This window comes from Styela clava, chromosome 7, assembly GCF_964204865.1.
Source record: "Styela clava chromosome 7, kaStyClav1.hap1.2, whole genome shotgun sequence".
Taxonomy (NCBI): Eukaryota; Metazoa; Chordata; class Ascidiacea; order Stolidobranchia; family Styelidae; genus Styela; species Styela clava.
The window spans coordinates 23,138,283-23,155,782 of NC_135256.1; positions in this window are offsets into that span (position 1 = coordinate 23,138,283).

Sequence of the window (17,500 nt, forward strand, 5' to 3'; positions counted from 1 at the left end):
AGTGACTTCCATTAAATTAATATGACACGAAAGCCAAGTCAAAAATTCGATATTCCTCCTTAATCATAATTTGGCTTTGATGATCATAAGAATAGATGTCAGCCCATAGGCCAGATGAATTGTATTCAATTGATACAAGGAATGTAAAATTTCACAACTCAAGCAACAAACAATATAATAGAATCAAAACATAAATAACTCTTTTGAACCTAAAACATCAACATAAACAAACAACTGTAATCATGAATTTATAGTAGTATACTTCATTTAAGTTTGTATAATCTACTCGTGAGGAAGGTTGTCATAAAAAGGATGACAGTCAATTGGCATAATTGATTTCATTTCTTGAAGATCATTAAATTTCCTTGCACAAACTGGAATACGAGATCTGAACATTGGCACCCATTGACTTTGAACATTCTGTACACGGTGTGGTAGCGCTTTCCAAATTGCTTTCTCAAACGAAAGCTTGTAACGAATACTACCATCACTTTCGTACTTCAGGGCACGCAAATCATGCACTCTGGGATCTCCTACTCTTTTTCCGGGTCTAATGCTTTGAAGGAACAATTGATTCATTCTTTTGAAATCAGTGTGCCTCATTTGGCGAACATGATAGGGTGATGGATGGATTCTTGCGGATTCCATAAGTACGATCAAATCTCTTTCAGAAAAAATGTCGCCTACGATCTTTCGTTCAATGACGCTGTGCATCGAGTCACATTCCATTTGTGTATGTCCAGCCACCAAAAATTTTTGCTCTATATCTATGTTGTAAGTTCTTGCCAGACTAGAATATGCATTGGCTACCGTGCTATTCCTATTTTGGTAACCACATCCATCGCTACAAACTATGATATGCTTCAGCTCGGGATTATTACAAATGATTCGCTTAAAATGCTCAAACTGCAAGTAAGCAAATACTTCACTAGAAAGATTGCCTTCAGTTTCATTCCAGACGTAGCAGTAACCTGCTTTTGATTTCGTATCATATAAGGTTAAATTGTGTACCTGTAGCTTAGTTCTGTAATATGAGGTACTAGCTCTCGTTCTAGGACATAAAAGCACGGCCTGTAGATCCATCGTCCAAACGGATTTATTTGCACTTGCAGAATCTTTGTCGGTTATTTTTTCTTTTCTAGCATCATCCTTCAGTTTGATATGCAAGTTATACTCAACTGTACTCATGTTACCATGTTTGTAACCTACACACTTATCACACTGATCCTTTCGGGGAATGAAAACTGAGTATTTATATCTGTGGAAAATCTCGTTGAAATAAGCTTCACTAACGACCCTCCTGTTTTCTTCCTCTGCAACATTTTGGTAATGTCTGTGGAGGGCAGATATTGTGGTGCCTGGATACAAAAATTTTATGTTTCTGTAACTTGGCAATTTTCTGCAATAATGCGAGTCTACAGTTGGTAGTGTGCTGAGCCACTCTTTTATAAACTCTCTATCCCTTTCACTTACTTTTACACACTTTCCACTTTTCGGACCTGCTTGAACAACAGCTGTTTGGTTAGAAGAGGTTTTATCTTTAATCCAAGATACCAAAGTTCTGCAAGGCATCCCAAACGTGGAAGCAAACATTTCTTTGCAGACTGGCAGCTCAGAACCATTCGAAAGCTTTAGTTTGTAAACATATGAAGATTTTCTCCTAGATACACCGGAAGATCTTTGTTGTTTAACCTCATGTGTCCCAACCAGAGTATTTATGAATATTTTGCGTTCATTCCAAGTCGTCATAGACCAAAATTTAATGAACATAGCAAGTCTTTGATCTTCATCTACAACGTTACACTGGCGAGTTTTGACTTTGCTACAGAATGCAGATCTACATGGTGGCCCTGGTTGACGATTGGGCACATTCTTTCCTTTCCAGTTTCTATATGATTTTCCACGGAGGCGCCTGATTTTTCCTTTATTTTGTTTCCATTTATTGTGCACTGGTCTCTTTTCTCGGTTAGGTGAGGGCTCGTCATAGGTTTCAATAGTGCCATCTGATCTTGTAGAGCCTTCATTGGTATTGTTCGAAATACTCGTCGTGTCCAGATTATCGAGACTTACATCAATATCCAGTATTTCGTGGAACGGTAAATAGCCACTTTCACTATATAAATATGCATCGGAATCCCCCTCGCAACCATCGAGCTGAAGCTCTATAAAACTTCCAACTTCATTCACCTCATCTGTGAAAATTAAATACGAATACATATTAAGATCGCTCGCTACTATCGCCGTATAAATCCGCATTTTTTGGCGTTCAATAACTTACCACGTGTGACACAATCATTTGCAGAAGCATTTCCAAGTTCCAAGCATAGTTTCTCAGCTTCCTGGACTCCATACTGTTAATATTCGACCACTACAATTACTTGCCGGTAGCGTCCAGATGTTGAAATAAATATATATTGCAGTACACCCTACTTGAACCAGAAAGCGTTGCTAGTCGAAGAGTGCCGTAACGACACCAGAACGTACAAAAACTGGATGCGGACAGGCGTGTTTAAATGTGCCTATCTCAATTATAGTCAGTTTAGGCAAAACCAAAATCTGCCCAAGTCCACTTCCTGAGATAGGCAGATTCGTTTTTGCCCCCTAGCGGCTGATTTATACCAGATATGAATGTTTAAATAACATAGAAAGATAGATCTTTCCCCAACGAATCCAGCGATACCAAAATCTCAAAATCGACAAAAAGTGACTTAGGCAATTTTTTTATTAGTGTGACGATTCAAGAGGTGACCATTCGCCGCCGACACATTGTTTAAGGACGGCCTCTATTGCTACTTTGCTGGCGTCGATTACTAAAGATAGCATTGTAGACAAGCATTAAATCAGATGCTAGTTTTAATTTAATCTTATTGAAATGATTGCAGCATTTCACGCGTACACTAGAGGCGCTTCATCGCAGTATGATTACGACGGGCAAGGTTTATTTCAGTTGCTAGTTCTGATTTAATCCTTTTGAATAATTGCAGTGTGTCACGCGTTCACTTGAGTGACTGGCTCTTCTTGTTGCTCTGTGAATCTAGATCAGTGCTCTTCAACCGGGTATACGGTATACCATAAGTTGGCTATACGAAGGGTGTACAGCATAAGACAGGGATTCTAAACTCTAATATAATAAATTATAAAATATTCAAGCGGAGAAAACAATGCAAACGCGTCGCACATGAAATCTAAAATATTATTTACGCAAAGAACCGACGTGAGCACATCGTTACATCACAAATTTTATAGATAATGCTGTCACTTGTCTGGGTTAGTGATTTCGGCTGCCATGCACTTCGTTTGATTTACGTTGAACATTATTCCCATTGACGCTAAGGCCGTCAGTCAAATTTATAACTTGCAGACACTATAGCCTATTAGATTGCATGATGATATTGCAGTAGGCCTACAATATGTGCTTAAAATTTAATGTTAATTTAAGCCTCAAATAAACATTGGTATTTGTAAGGTATGTTCAACAAAGTTCTTGAAAAGCTATACCACAATAAAAAAAAAGTTGAAAAACACTGAACTAGATCATGCAGTGGTTGAATATAGCCGCGCAATCCTTTAGAAAACGATTTTAGTAGCATTCCAGACCTGGAAAGGACGGAGCTGTTTAAAAATGAAACCTGTTTATTGCTTCAACATTGGTGATAATGGATAGATAGATGCCTTTCGGTGTCACGTTTGTTGGCCGAATCCGCATTTATAAACATTCACGAGTTCATTTGTTCGAAGGCGTAAGAAATGTTGTTTCAGTGCTTGGCGGTGCTGTTCTTCAGTTTCGATTGCAATTAATATAATATTGTCTAAGAATACGAATATATTTTTCAAATCGGTTAAGTTACTTCCGACAGAAAACGAGAAAATGGTGTCTGTCTTTTATCGTTTGGTTGTTAAGGGAATTATAATAGGGCGGCGGGGGCGATTGCGAGGTCAAATTAAGTTATAATCGCCGATTGTGTTCTTCGGCATGACTTGGGTATTTAGGCTGCGAACACCGGTATTATATCGGTGAATTATCTTTCCACGAATTCACCCTAAGTATTTTCCTGGACATGTGCCACAAGGACGTCGGAACTATGCGAAAAGTGTGCAAAACTCGATATTACGCGATCATCTGAGACCAGACGCCAAATTCAACCTGAGGCGGCGGTTCACAAAGGGTGCGCCGCATCCCAGAGTGCTAAGTGCGCTCCGAAAATTAACAGAAATGTCTTGAACATAACTAATATATATATCAATATTTAACGTATTTGGAGTATAAAAAGCGGCGTCATAATATATATAAAATATAACGAAAACACCATAATTTTTGTTTTAAGAGTGCCCCGCAAATTATAAATTCTATTTTAGACGCGATAAATCGCAAAAATTTCAGAATTTTCGATAGTAAGCTGTACCATAGCCCAGCGTTTCCCAAACTTTTTGATCGTGCGGCGCCAAATTATTAGGGGAAAACGCACGGCGCACCTACACAAAAGAAATTGCGGCCTTCAGATAAAACTCAATGTAGTGATTGATCCTTAATGTGTATTTCATGCTGGAGATGATGACGTAAAATGTACTGTAAGGGGGTGAACTCGTTGCTATCCTTCTTATATATAACTGTGATGGGAGTAAAATAGGGGAAGTTGGAAGGAACTATATCTCCGGATTTAATAGGTTCTTCACGCTGGTCCCTGACTTTTATAAGTGGGGCGGAAGAGGTCTGGCTTTAGAATGCACCAAAGTGGTTAATAGTCACTTTGGAATGCACTGGCTGACCGGTTGTAATATTATTACGGTTGATTTCGTTATGTTTCGCCGTAGCAGATGCACGTCGAGAGATTGTAAAATGCTCGAATTTTTTCAACAAATCGGCGTAGTAGCTCTGATGTCTCGGTGAAATGAAGTTCGCTGCTATTGATTCACCAAAGAAATTCGTACTATATAATATGTGGGTAATGGAGTTTGGGTCGAGAAGGGGTGGGTTGCGTAAGTCAACCACAAGTCTCTGTTTTGACAAAGAAATCAGTCCCTAATATCGATCGAGAAACATGTGCTATTTGGAAATTGCAGTCATATTCGATGTTGTTACCGGTATCTAACGCAAGAGTCACAGCACGTGGCCATACCATGGTGTAGATAGGTGTACTGTTGGCAGCACAAAATACAATTTACGGCCTGTACGAGGACGGCTGTTTTTTTCGATGTGAGGGAATCAGGGAAACGGTTGCACCAGTATCAACTAGGAATCTTCGGCCGCTTTTCTCTATCAAGGACATAGCGAATATCTGTGTTTGAAAAATTAGAATTAAATTTACGGACTGAATTTATATGGCGTTGCGAAAATCTTTTACGGTGCTCTAGGGGAGATGAAGAACCCCGTTTGGGAAGGGTAGCCTACCCTACAGGGCGGTTGCGTGCTAGATTACGCTGATAATACCAGAAAAACATCGAAGCATAGTGTATAGATTGATGATTGTTGTAGTTGACGTTGTAACCTCTGGCACTGCAATAGGAGAATTGAAGAAATTGTGTATTGGCAGAAGACGTATTTATAAAACTCACGCTATGTCCGTTTCCGTCATCCGCAGCGTGCTGAGTTAAAAATTAGAGAAGCTATTTCTTCGATAATACGCTGTCAATACTTAGATTCTCTAAGTTTTAGATATTCGTTTGGCCTTATTTGGATTCCTCTAATAGTTAATTCATCAACCGTCCCATTATAAAGCAATGGTAAATGGTGGAAGAACATTCCCTGCAAAAATTCCTACGGTTTAAGAAATCATTTGGGAAAATTGATTTGCTTAGCATCAGAACCTCGGACGATTTAAGAATATAAAAGCGGCCGTTAAGTATATCACGTGTGCCAGTGGCGGCGCGTCAATAGGGCCAACCGGGGCCCCAGTTGTTTTTTCGGTATAATAAAAAATATTCGAAAAATACCTCAATATCGGTTGCACAGACTGTCTACACTAGCCATATTCTCCCGACATGGTTCATTTTTCGCTCGCAAAGCCGTCGCCGAACGTCGACGGGGCGACGCCGATTTTGCCCCGGTTGCTCATTGTATATCGTATTCTCTCTTTTATTTTCCACTCGCCGCGTTTGTCTCGTTTGTTTTCTGTTTCTTTTACTAAATCATCGGGGCCGATCGGGGCTAGCCCCGAAATTATGACGACACAATGCCGACGTTTCTTACAACAACGTATTGACATATTCACGCATTCCTTCTCGTTCGTTGGTTGCTTGGAGAGTTGATAGTTTCCTCGCCTTCGTTTTTGTCGCTTGTTTCGCTATTTGAATCAGTTAGAGACCTTTAGTCCATTTGCTTTCGATTTTCCACATTCCTTTTGAGCTCCTCACTTCTTTCCGGCTTCGCATTTCTTAGCCTTAGACCTCATAATGAATAAAGTTGATGCACTACTTCGCACTCCGTTTTCGCAGCTGCCGCTGGAACAAAAATTAGAGGTACAACGTCTTGGGCCTTATCAACCAAAAAATTGTTCACTGGAACAATCCCATGACGGAGGAAAGCGTCGGCGTACATTCTGCGCAGAAACTTGGTATAAAAAACAGAGGACAAAAATGCACTTTTTTGTTTTTATTGCCTACTTTTGCTACCGCCCGTGACTCACGTTGGTGTAAATTTGATTTTAGAGATCTTAAACATCTTTCCGAGCGTGCCAGGGATCATCAATCTTCTATGGAGCAACTGGACAATGCAGTAAAATACCGAACATTCGGAAATGTTAATATTGCAGCACAGTTGGATGAAGGACGCGCGGTTTCTATTCGTCGGCACAACCAAAACGTCGAGAAAAACCGCCATGTTCTCGGTCGATTGAAAGATGTTTTGAAATTCATTGGTTGTCACGAGCTGTCCCTCCGTGGGCACGATGAACGGGCTGGCTCTTCTAATAGAGGGGTATTTTTGGATATGGTGGAATACACCGCATCCCTAGATACAGTATTGAGAGATCATCTTGATGCCGCAACTGTTTCGAAAGGGATATCTAAGGATATCCAAAATGATTTGCTCGACTCAATGTATAAAATTTATTTACAACATTTGGCTCTGGAAATTGAGAATTGCCAGTTCCTTTCGATTCAGTCTGACGAGACAACTGACATCACGTGCGTTTCCCAACTGGCTGTGATTTTTCGGTTTGTGAAAGATGGTAAACCTACCGAGATATTTCACAGCTTTGTACTGAGACGACCACGTCTATAACTCTGTTTTATTCTGTACGCCCATATTTATTCTTACCACTTGAGTCACTAGTGAACAACTGTGTAACTTTCTCTTGTAGCTGGTTTGTCAGACTGCCGGCAGTGTAGATATTCCTCTGTATATTAGGTTATTATTATAGTGTTTTAATGCCGTAAATCTATGTAATTCTTGTTGTAAAATGATATTAGTAGTGCAGGTTTACTATTTCTCCAGTTTGGCATAGCTCTGTTCACTAGTTAGCTTGTATTTAACACTTCCGTAACTAGTCTATTTTCGCAGTTTATTTCCTGTGTGATTTCCATATTTCTATGCGTATTTCCATGTATATTACGTGTTTGTCGGTAAGATAGGATTTGTGTTGTATCTTTAGTGTCATACTAGTTATTCTTATGTGTATCTAGGTATGTTTTACCCGGTTTTTTATATCCCATTATAAGTAAATAGTTCATGACTGTGACGTCATAGACCAATTCCGTATCTTGTGTTACGTATGTATCCTACGGTATTTGTACCGGTACTGTGTTTTTATTTGTTTATTGTATTTCTGATTGGAGTATTTGGTTGTATTAAGTTCTTACAGGTGTATAATTAATCTAGTTAGTTAACTTAGTTACTCTGCTGTGATTGGAACCGCAAGAAGATTGTTTTGTGAACGACATCTATTGCAACTTCAGTGTCCGATAAGCTGGCAGAAAGAACCTGAGTGGTGATATCAATTTTGGTACGCCACATATACGAATTTTTGGCGAGCACACGCCAGGATATATTATTTGACACAGGGACTATTAAGACTAAGCCGATTAAGTAGGCTAGTCTGTGACGGATAATATTTGGACAATATTGGACATTTGAGGTTGCCGAATTTTTTTTTAATTGCGGTTGCCTGATATTTTGGAAAAATGGTTAAGAGAAGAAAGATTGTACCGGCACCAAAGCAAGCCAAAGAGGAGAATGAACTTTTGCATCTGCAAATACAGGTATTGAAGGCAAAATTGAGGGAGTCAGAGGAAAAGCAAGAGGAGACTGACAGCCGTTTGCAACTGATAGACAGTCGCATGCAACAGATGGACGGTTGTGTACAACAGATTGGAAGTCAACTAGAATCAGTTGAATTCCAAAATACAAAAATGGGCTCGTCATTTGAGCAGATGTACAGCATTCTGCAAGATATTTCTGGCGTGGTTAATAAAGGAAAAATTGCTGATCCTGAGGAAACCCAGCCCATGTCACATGACCCAAATGTCAGCCTGATCACTTCAACACCAGCAACAGTTGTTCCAAAAGCAGCACCTGTTCTCAAGCATGAGGAAATTTCTGATTTTGGATCAGAAGATGGACAGCCAGAAGGGAAGCGGAATGCGTTCTCGCAGACATTAGAAGTGAAATTTTTGGAAAATGATCATGTGAGTAACCTTGCACCTACAATTCCTTTTTTGAATGATAATGGTAATGAGGGCACAAATGTCAGAAGGCAACTTAGTACTAGGCCGAAAATGGTTACAGTGGCTACACAATCAGCTCCTCCAGTGAGCGCTAGTAGTGTCTCAAATGCCAATGTTAGTCGTAGTGTTCACGATAGCACAGCTAATGCTACGATGATGGCAAGAAATGCCAAAAAGCCAATGTATTTCGATGGATCCACTGTCATGACGTGGCCCAGTTATTTATGCCATTTTGAATTGGTTACCAGTTATAATCAGTGGGATGACGACACTGCGGGATTAGAATTGGCTACTTGCATGACAGGTCAAGCTCTAAATGTGTTGAAAGATTTACCAGATATGAAACGTACTAGCTATCGTGATATTGTGACTCATTTCAATCATTTCTTCAAACCTGCCGGAAATGAGAGCTCCTACCGTACTACATTTCACTGTCGTAGGATTAAGACAAATGAAGCGCCACGGGATTACGGTAATAAGTTGAAAGAGCTTGTTATTCTTGCCTACCCAAATCTGGATATTACTGGTCAAGATGATATTTTGAAATCGCAATTTCTTGCCGGTCTAACCGATGAAAGCATGATCAAGCATGTTACCATGCAACAGCCTGATACTTTTGAAAAGGCTTTGTCTCTTGCGACACTGTATTACTCTGTTGATAATAACCACTCCGAGGGAAAGAACATGTCTAAACCGCGCATTGCAGCAGTGAAACAGAGCAATACTGGTAATGTAGTTAATCAGCAAAGCGACTTTTCTCTTGAAGACAGTATCAAGTTACTTGTACAGAAACTGGATGAGATTATAGGATATGTTAAACCGCGTGCCAACAATCGCAATTTTGATGGTGTACCACGCAACCCGTGTCCTCGATGTGGTAAACATGGTCATTGGGGCAGGGATTGCAAGGCATGTTTTAATTGCAAGCAGACTGGTCATCTTAAACGGGATTGTCCACATCTTCAGAATCCCGCTGATCCTGCAACAGCTGCTTCCTCTTCCTGTCCGCTGAATTATTACTTGATGACGGACCAACGAACCAGAATATAGACCTGAATATTTGTTCCTTGCAATATGACAATAGTTGGCATGCGAAGGTACTTGTAAACAATCAACCGTTCAATTTTCTTGTAGATAGTGGTGCTATGACTACTCTGATCGACATTTCCATCTTTGAGGCTATAGGTGGGAAAGAAGCACATTTAGCACCGCTCGAAGAATCTCTTGTTGCAGTGGGAGGACATGATTTATCACCACTGGGTACATTGGAAGTTGATTTGTCTATTGATTCTTTTGCATCACGACGCACTGTTGTTGTTGCCAACCTAGGTATGTCTAATGGTATTTTGGGCATGGACTATTTCCGAGAACATGATTGCGTTCTTTACTTATCATCTGGACACATGATGATAGAGGGTCATGAAATCAAACTGTTTACTGAAAAGTCTGTACCGTGTTGTCGTGTAACTGTTCGAGAAGATATTACTATACCGCCATATTCTAAGGTTGTTATCCCTGCACAACTTAGTCGTCCTTGGCCGAAAAGCAATTTGTCTGACGTTGCTGCTCTTGTTGAACCGCTGAATTCTTCTTTCCTCGCTGATGGCATTCAGCTGATCTCTTCTGTTGTGGATCCAGGAAAGTCCACTGTTCCTGTTCTAGCGGTGAACCAAAAAGGCAGACAACTTAAGATCAGGGCTGGATCTTTGATTGGTATTGCACATCCTCAACTTGTAGCACAAATTCAAGTTGACGAATCCGATAATCGGGTTATAGCTTCTGAATTACCAGAACATCTACATGACATGGTCAATTCCGTTGAGGATCTAACCCCGAGTCAACGTGAACAGTTGGTCAATTTGGTTTGTGAATTCCATGATGTATTTGTAGGACCAGATGGTGAACTTGGCCGTACTTCAGCAGCAAAGCATAGGATCATCACAACCACACCACAGCCGATTCGGCAGGCTCCTCGTCGAATGGGGTGGGCGCGTAGGAAGATGGCCGAAGAAGCTGTTGATAATATGCTGGCTCAGGGTGTCATAGAACCCAGCGATTCCCCATATTCTTCTCCCATTGTCCTGGTTCCCAAAAAGGATGGTTCTACCAGATTTTGCGTGGATTTTAGATTGCTTAATGACGTCACATACAAGGACGCATATCCCTTGTCGCGTATTGAGGATATCATTGAGTCCTTAAACGGAGCCCAATGGTTCTCAACTCTTGATCTCGCAAGCGGATATTGGCAAGTGGAGGTTGACCCTGCAGACCGCGAAAAGACAGCATTCAGCATCCCTGGTCGTGGACATTTTCACTTTGTGGTGATGCCATTTGGTTTAGCGAATGCTCCTGCAACATTCGAACGGATGATGGACAATATCCTTGGTGATCTTCTGTGGAACGGGTGTTTCAATTTTCTTGATGATGTTTTGGCTCATGGTAGTGATTTCTCAATGGCACTCTCAAATCTTCGGGAAGTTTTTATAAGACTTCGCCGTGCCGGTTTACGATTGAAGCCCTCGAAATGTAAACTTTTCCGTCGAAGCACCTCTTATCTTGGTTATCTTATTTCATCTGACGGTGTCTGTTGCGACCCTGGAAATGTTGCGGCTATTAAAGAATGGAAAACGCCAAATTCTGTCAGCGATATTCGTAGTTTTCTAGGCACAGCGAACTACTACCGGAAGTTTGTTCAAGATTATTCAACAATTGCTGGACCTCTTATTCGATTGACCAGGAAGAATATTCCATTTGTATGGAGTAATGAATGTCAAAAGGCTTTTGAGACGTTGAAACATTGTCTGACATCAGCTCCAATTCTTAGCTTTCCTAGAACAGTCGGCGAATTTGTATTGGATACTGATGCCAGTGGTTTTGGGATTGGTGCAGTGTTATCTCAAGTTCAGGACGACAATGAAAGTGTACTTTCTTATGCCAGTAAGACTATGTCCAAGTCTCAACGTAGATACTGTGCTACACACCGGGAACTATTAGCTGTGGTGTGGGCTGTTCGTCACTTCAGTCATTTTCTTCTCGGGAGACCGTTCAGAATTCGCACAGATCATGCTGCTCTGAAATGGTTGATCAATTTTCGTGAACCTCAAGGAATGTTAGCAAGATGGATATTAACACTTGGTGCTTATGACTTCAAGATTGAACACAGACCGGGCGTGAAACATGGCAATGCTGATGGATTGTCACGCCAAGTTCGCAAATGCAAGCGAGAAGATTGTTCTGATTGTGGTACCAATGGTGATGTGGCTGTGAGTAATGTTATTGTAAGTGCAAAATCAAAACAGCCCGGTCAATCATTGTCAGACGGTTCCGATTGTAATTGGCTAAATACCTACACGGATGAGCAAATTAAATCTTGGCAAAGTGAAGATCCAGATATTTCTGCTGTTTTGAAATGGAAACAACTTACTGCTCAGAAACCTGACATTCAAGAATACATGCCTGAGTCAACAGTGACCAAACGTTTGATGTCACAATGGGACTCGATTTTTGTAGATAATGGACTTCTCTATCGTCGTTGGATTCCTGATTGTAAATCGGAGGAATCGCATATCCAATTGGTTGTTCCATCAAATTTGAGGCAGGACTTGTTTCATAAGCTCCATTCTTTGCGCACTGCAGGCCATCTTGGTGCTAATCGAACTTTCAAGAGTATAAGGCGCAGATTTTATTGGCCTGGTTTCAAAAGGGACATTCTGAAATGGTGCAAATTTTGCAAGTCTTGTGCTTCGACCAAGATGCTTTACGGAAGAAGACAGGGAGATTTGAAACAACTTATATCTGGAGCTCCTATGGAAAGGATCGCCATTGATTTTCTTGGACCATTGCCTGTAACTGAAAATGGAAATGAACACATTTTGGTTTTGTCGGACTATTTCTCTAAATGGGTGGAATGTTTTGCTTTACCAAATCAGCGAGCAGACACCACTGCTGATGCATTGGTTACTCAATTCTTTTCGAGATTTGGGGTACCAAGAATTCTCCACTCAGATCAAGGAAGAGACTTTGAATCAAAATTATTTTCAGAAATGTGTCAATTGTACGGGATTCAAAAGACTCGAACAACTCCATATCATCCTCGTTCAGATGGACAAGTTGAACGTTTCAACAGGACCATACAGCAGATGTTGAAAGCTTTTGTGAATGAGAATCGAAATGATTGGGACGACCATCTCCCATATCTTTGCATGGCATATCGCTCCACTGTACATGATAGTACAGGATATTCACCGAACAAGTTAATGCTTGGACGAGAAATCGAGATGCCTGTTGATGTTATGTTTGGCAAACCAGAGTCATCAACTCATCCTTGTTACACTGAGTTTGTCGAATGGTTTTCCTGTGCAACTGAAAAAGTTTTTCTTCATGCTAGGCAACATCTAAATGCTGCTGCAACCAGACAAAAGCGAAATTTTGATCTGGGTGTTAAACCACTTACTTTCCAGAGAGATGAATTGGTGTGGTATTATTATCCACCAAAGCATCGCAAGCTGAGTATTCCTTGGATTGGACCTTATCGAATTGTGGACTGTTTACCTAATCACTTGTATAGGATCCAGAAGAATTCGGGAACACGTTCTCGAATTGTACACGTTGACAAGTTAAGACCTTACCTTCATGAAGATGAAGAAGACAACGACATTGACTTAACCGGATTTGACATTTTACCTGATGTGGAACCTATTATGGAAAATGATGAGCAGATTGCTCATGATATATTTGAAGAATTACCTTTTTCTTCAAGGCCAGACACTGTACCAGAAGAAGTTACAGTTGATGCGAACTCTGATAATAACCAACGTACTAGGCGAAGGCCTAGATATTTGGATGATTACATTTGATTTGACTGTGATAGTGCTTTTATCATGTTTTTAACAATTCATTGTTTTGTTTTTAGATATACATTTCATTTGAGTGTACAGTTCTTTACATTTTCTTCATATTTTTATGGATTTTCAATTTTGAAGATGGAAAATTTCTTTGTAATTTCCCATCTGAAAAAGGGGGGAGTAATGAGACGACCACGTCTATAACTCTGTTTTATTCTGTACGCCCATATTTATTCTTACCACTTGAGTCACTAGTGAACAACTGTGTAACTTTCTCTTGTAGCTGGTTTGTCAGACTGCCGGCAGTGTAGATATTCCTCTGTATATTAGGTTATTATTATAGTGTTTTAATGCCGTAAATCTATGTAATTCTTGTTGTAAAATGATATTAGTAGTGCAGGTTTACTATTTCTCCAGTTTGGCATAGCTCTGTTCACTAGTTAGCTTGTATTTAACACTTCCGTAACTAGTCTATTTTCGCAGTTTATTTCCTGTGTGATTTCCATATTTCTATGCGTATTTCCATGTATATTACGTGTTTGTCGGTAAGATAGGATTTGTGTTGTATCTTTAGTGTCATACTAGTTATTCTTATGTGTATCTAGGTATGTTTTACCCGGTTTTTTATATCCCATTATAAGTAAATAGTTCATGACTGTGACGTCATAGACCAATTCCGTATCTTGTGTTACGTATGTATCCTACGGTATTTGTACTGTGTTTTTATTTGTTTATTGTATTTCTGATTGGAGTATTTGGTTGTATTAAGTTCTTACAGGTGTATAATTAATCTAGTTAGTTAACTTAGTTACTCTGCTGTGATTGGAACCGCAAGAAGATTGTTTTGTGAACGACATCTATTGCAACTTCAGTGTCCGATAAGCTGGCAGAAAGAACCTGAGTGGTGATATCAATTTTGGTACGCCACAGTACCAATCGTTGATCGCACGGCTTGCGGGATATCGGCTGTACTGAAAGAAGTGTTACAGCCTTACAACGCGAAGTCAAAATTGATAGCTCAAACTTATGACGGCGCGGCAGTCATGAGTGGGTCGAAACATGGTGTTCAAGTTTATATAAAAGAATATTTTCCTCATGCGCATTTTTTACATTGTTATGCACACCAATTTAACCTCGTTATTAAAAATATGTGTCTTGATACCCCTCTCGTCCGTATATTTTTTGCAAATGTTTCGGGGTTTTCTTCATTTTTTTTCGTTTCTCCGAAGCGCTCTGACCACCTTCGCCAGATATGTAGCCGCCGTCTCCCAGCTTGTGCACAAACACGTTGGAACTTCCAATCACGCGTGGTGTCCGAAATTAGGACTGAGCTCATTGATTGTTTCAATGGCATTCAGAGCTCTCCAGTTTGGGACGAACGCTCTGTGAGGGGGGCGGCAGGTCTAAAGCGTCTGCTAGAAGATGGTGAGTTTTCATTTTTTCTCGCTTTTTTCTCCACAATATTCTATCACGTGGATGGATTATACGGCACATTGCAGTCAAGGCTAATGGATGGAGCGTCTGTGCAGTCGTGTATTTCAGACTTCTGCGATGCTGTATCTCGTATCCGGGAAACAATAAAATACGACGACACATGGAGTGCTTCTTTACGCCGCGGGCAAACAACGCAGCGTTTGATTTTGTCTGCAAAGGAATGCTGTGACATTCTGGTGAATTAAATAGGCGATCGTCTGCGCACTGAACACCTTGCCGCGTTCTCTTTGATGAACCCCAAAATTTTTCAAAATTTGCACGTCAATTTTCCATCCATTTGTTGGCTACTGTCTCCAAATTTTACCATGATAAACGTGGGTAAATTGGAAAATGAATTGCGATGTATATACACCAATCAAACTTTTTTGAACATCACATCAACTTGCGCGCTCTATGGGTTCCTCATAGATAACACTCTAGTAACTACCTTTGCGGCGTCTGCAAAATTTCTGGACATCATTTTGACGACGCCTATTTCTTCCGCCGACGCAGAGCGAACATTCAGCACGCTGAAGCGTATTAAAACGTATCTCAGAAACACAATGAAGCAAGATAGATTAAATTCCTTGGCTGTTTTATCCATTCACAGAGACGTTATTTCTGGGATGCATGACTTTAATCAGCGCGTTATTGAGCATTTTGCTTCCAAGAAACCGCGGCGTGTTGCATATATGTTCAAGCAGTATAAGTCTAGCAGCATATATATCTATGAGTGAGCGACGCATGTCCTTATCTTTGCATTAACTTTCCTTTCTTCATAGTAACGTTTTAAACCTTATTTTAGGTTTTGTCTGCTTTCCCGAAGTTTCTGTTAATATGTCAATGTATTTATCTGGGTAAATATTGCCTTTCCTTTTGAAAGAGGTTTCAAAATAAACTATGTCTATATTTATTAATCCCTTGACTTGGACCGGTTTTAAAGACACTTTCTTATCGTTAAAAATTGTCGCTTTTGCCGATTGGTTGTTACCGATGGAATGGTTTTTATACTCATAAAATGATGGGAGAACTTACAGCGCTCATCCTGTCCCCGTAGATGGGGGTGACTTGGTCCCGCAGTAGCTTGCCCCGGTTGTCAAAATGACCACGCGCCGCCACTGACGTGTGCAATCTCTGAGTGAAAAAAGTATTGAATGGGAGTTCCCGTAAGAGTATGTAACACCTCGAATAATGCTCTCTGGTAGGCGTGAGCGTACATTCTCTGGCGGGCCCTTTGATATCTAAACCCGCTAAAATCGGTCAGTTGCAGAAATAAAATCTTTGAAAACCCCTAGATTCCGGTTTACCGATTTTTATGAAGCTTGTATAATAATAATAATAACATCGTTAATTCCATCCGGAACGAATTACTGTCGAGCTAACATTCCTTGTTATAACGCTGAATTTGAGACAATCCGATGGCGGCTTGGATAACTGTTACCAGAATAAAATTCTGCAATAGTCGTGATTTTTCATACATGTGACGCATATCGAGAGACTAACGATTTAAAAAGTTTCATATCATTAATGATATTGAAGTAAATTTACAGACGTGTTTTAAAACACTGCAAAAAACACTTTAAAACACGGACTTAGGTCTATCCACTGGCGGAGATTTTATTCGTATCCGATGAACTTTAATTTTTTTGTAACATACCAGATGAATGTATGTATGAACGTATGGGAAGCGTTCGATTACATGGTGATATTGCCATTAGGAAAGAAGAGACGCGTAATTTCACACTACAACAGGACGAAATGACTAAAAAGAACTGAATTTTTTGACAGTAAAGGACTAAAGGCAACATCAAATGGGACCCTACAACTGTTCCAGCTAAACATTGATGTCAATAATACATCCAAAACTTGCCATTATACACACTATCGCGGCATAGTTTGATTGTAAGCGTCCGTTACCAATGACAGTACGATGAGGGCACGATAGTGACTACATATGGGAGCTTATTCGTGAAATCGACGGTTGGAAATTTGGAAAATAAATAGTTATTTATTTACAATGGGTTTGTATCACTTTCTTTAAGATTAATTACATGGACTACAAGAAACACATCTATGGAAGATTAATAACACTAAGAAATAGCACCAGACTATGTTATAGCCTACTGAAGGTTTTTTTGCCGTTTTATATCACAAAAAAACGATTTTTGAAAAAATAAACATTTTCACCAAACCAAAATTAAAAAAAATTACGTAATTGTCCTTCAGTTTTTCGGTGTAACCAATTAGAAAATAATAATAATTAGAAGACCGGAACAAAAAGTGTGTTACATAGTGTAATAGATTAGAATGGTGAGCTAATTATTAAATAAGTTTATTGATTTATATTGAAACTGGGTAAAGAAGGAAAAGTTGTTTGTTCCACTATTTTCACATCCTTCAATCCATAGTTTTCCCGTTCAATGTTAAGTCCACCATGAAAAAAATATTCTCCAAAATAGTAATGTGGTAAAAAACAGAGCATTTGACTAATATAATATATTGCTTTATGAAATAAAATCTTT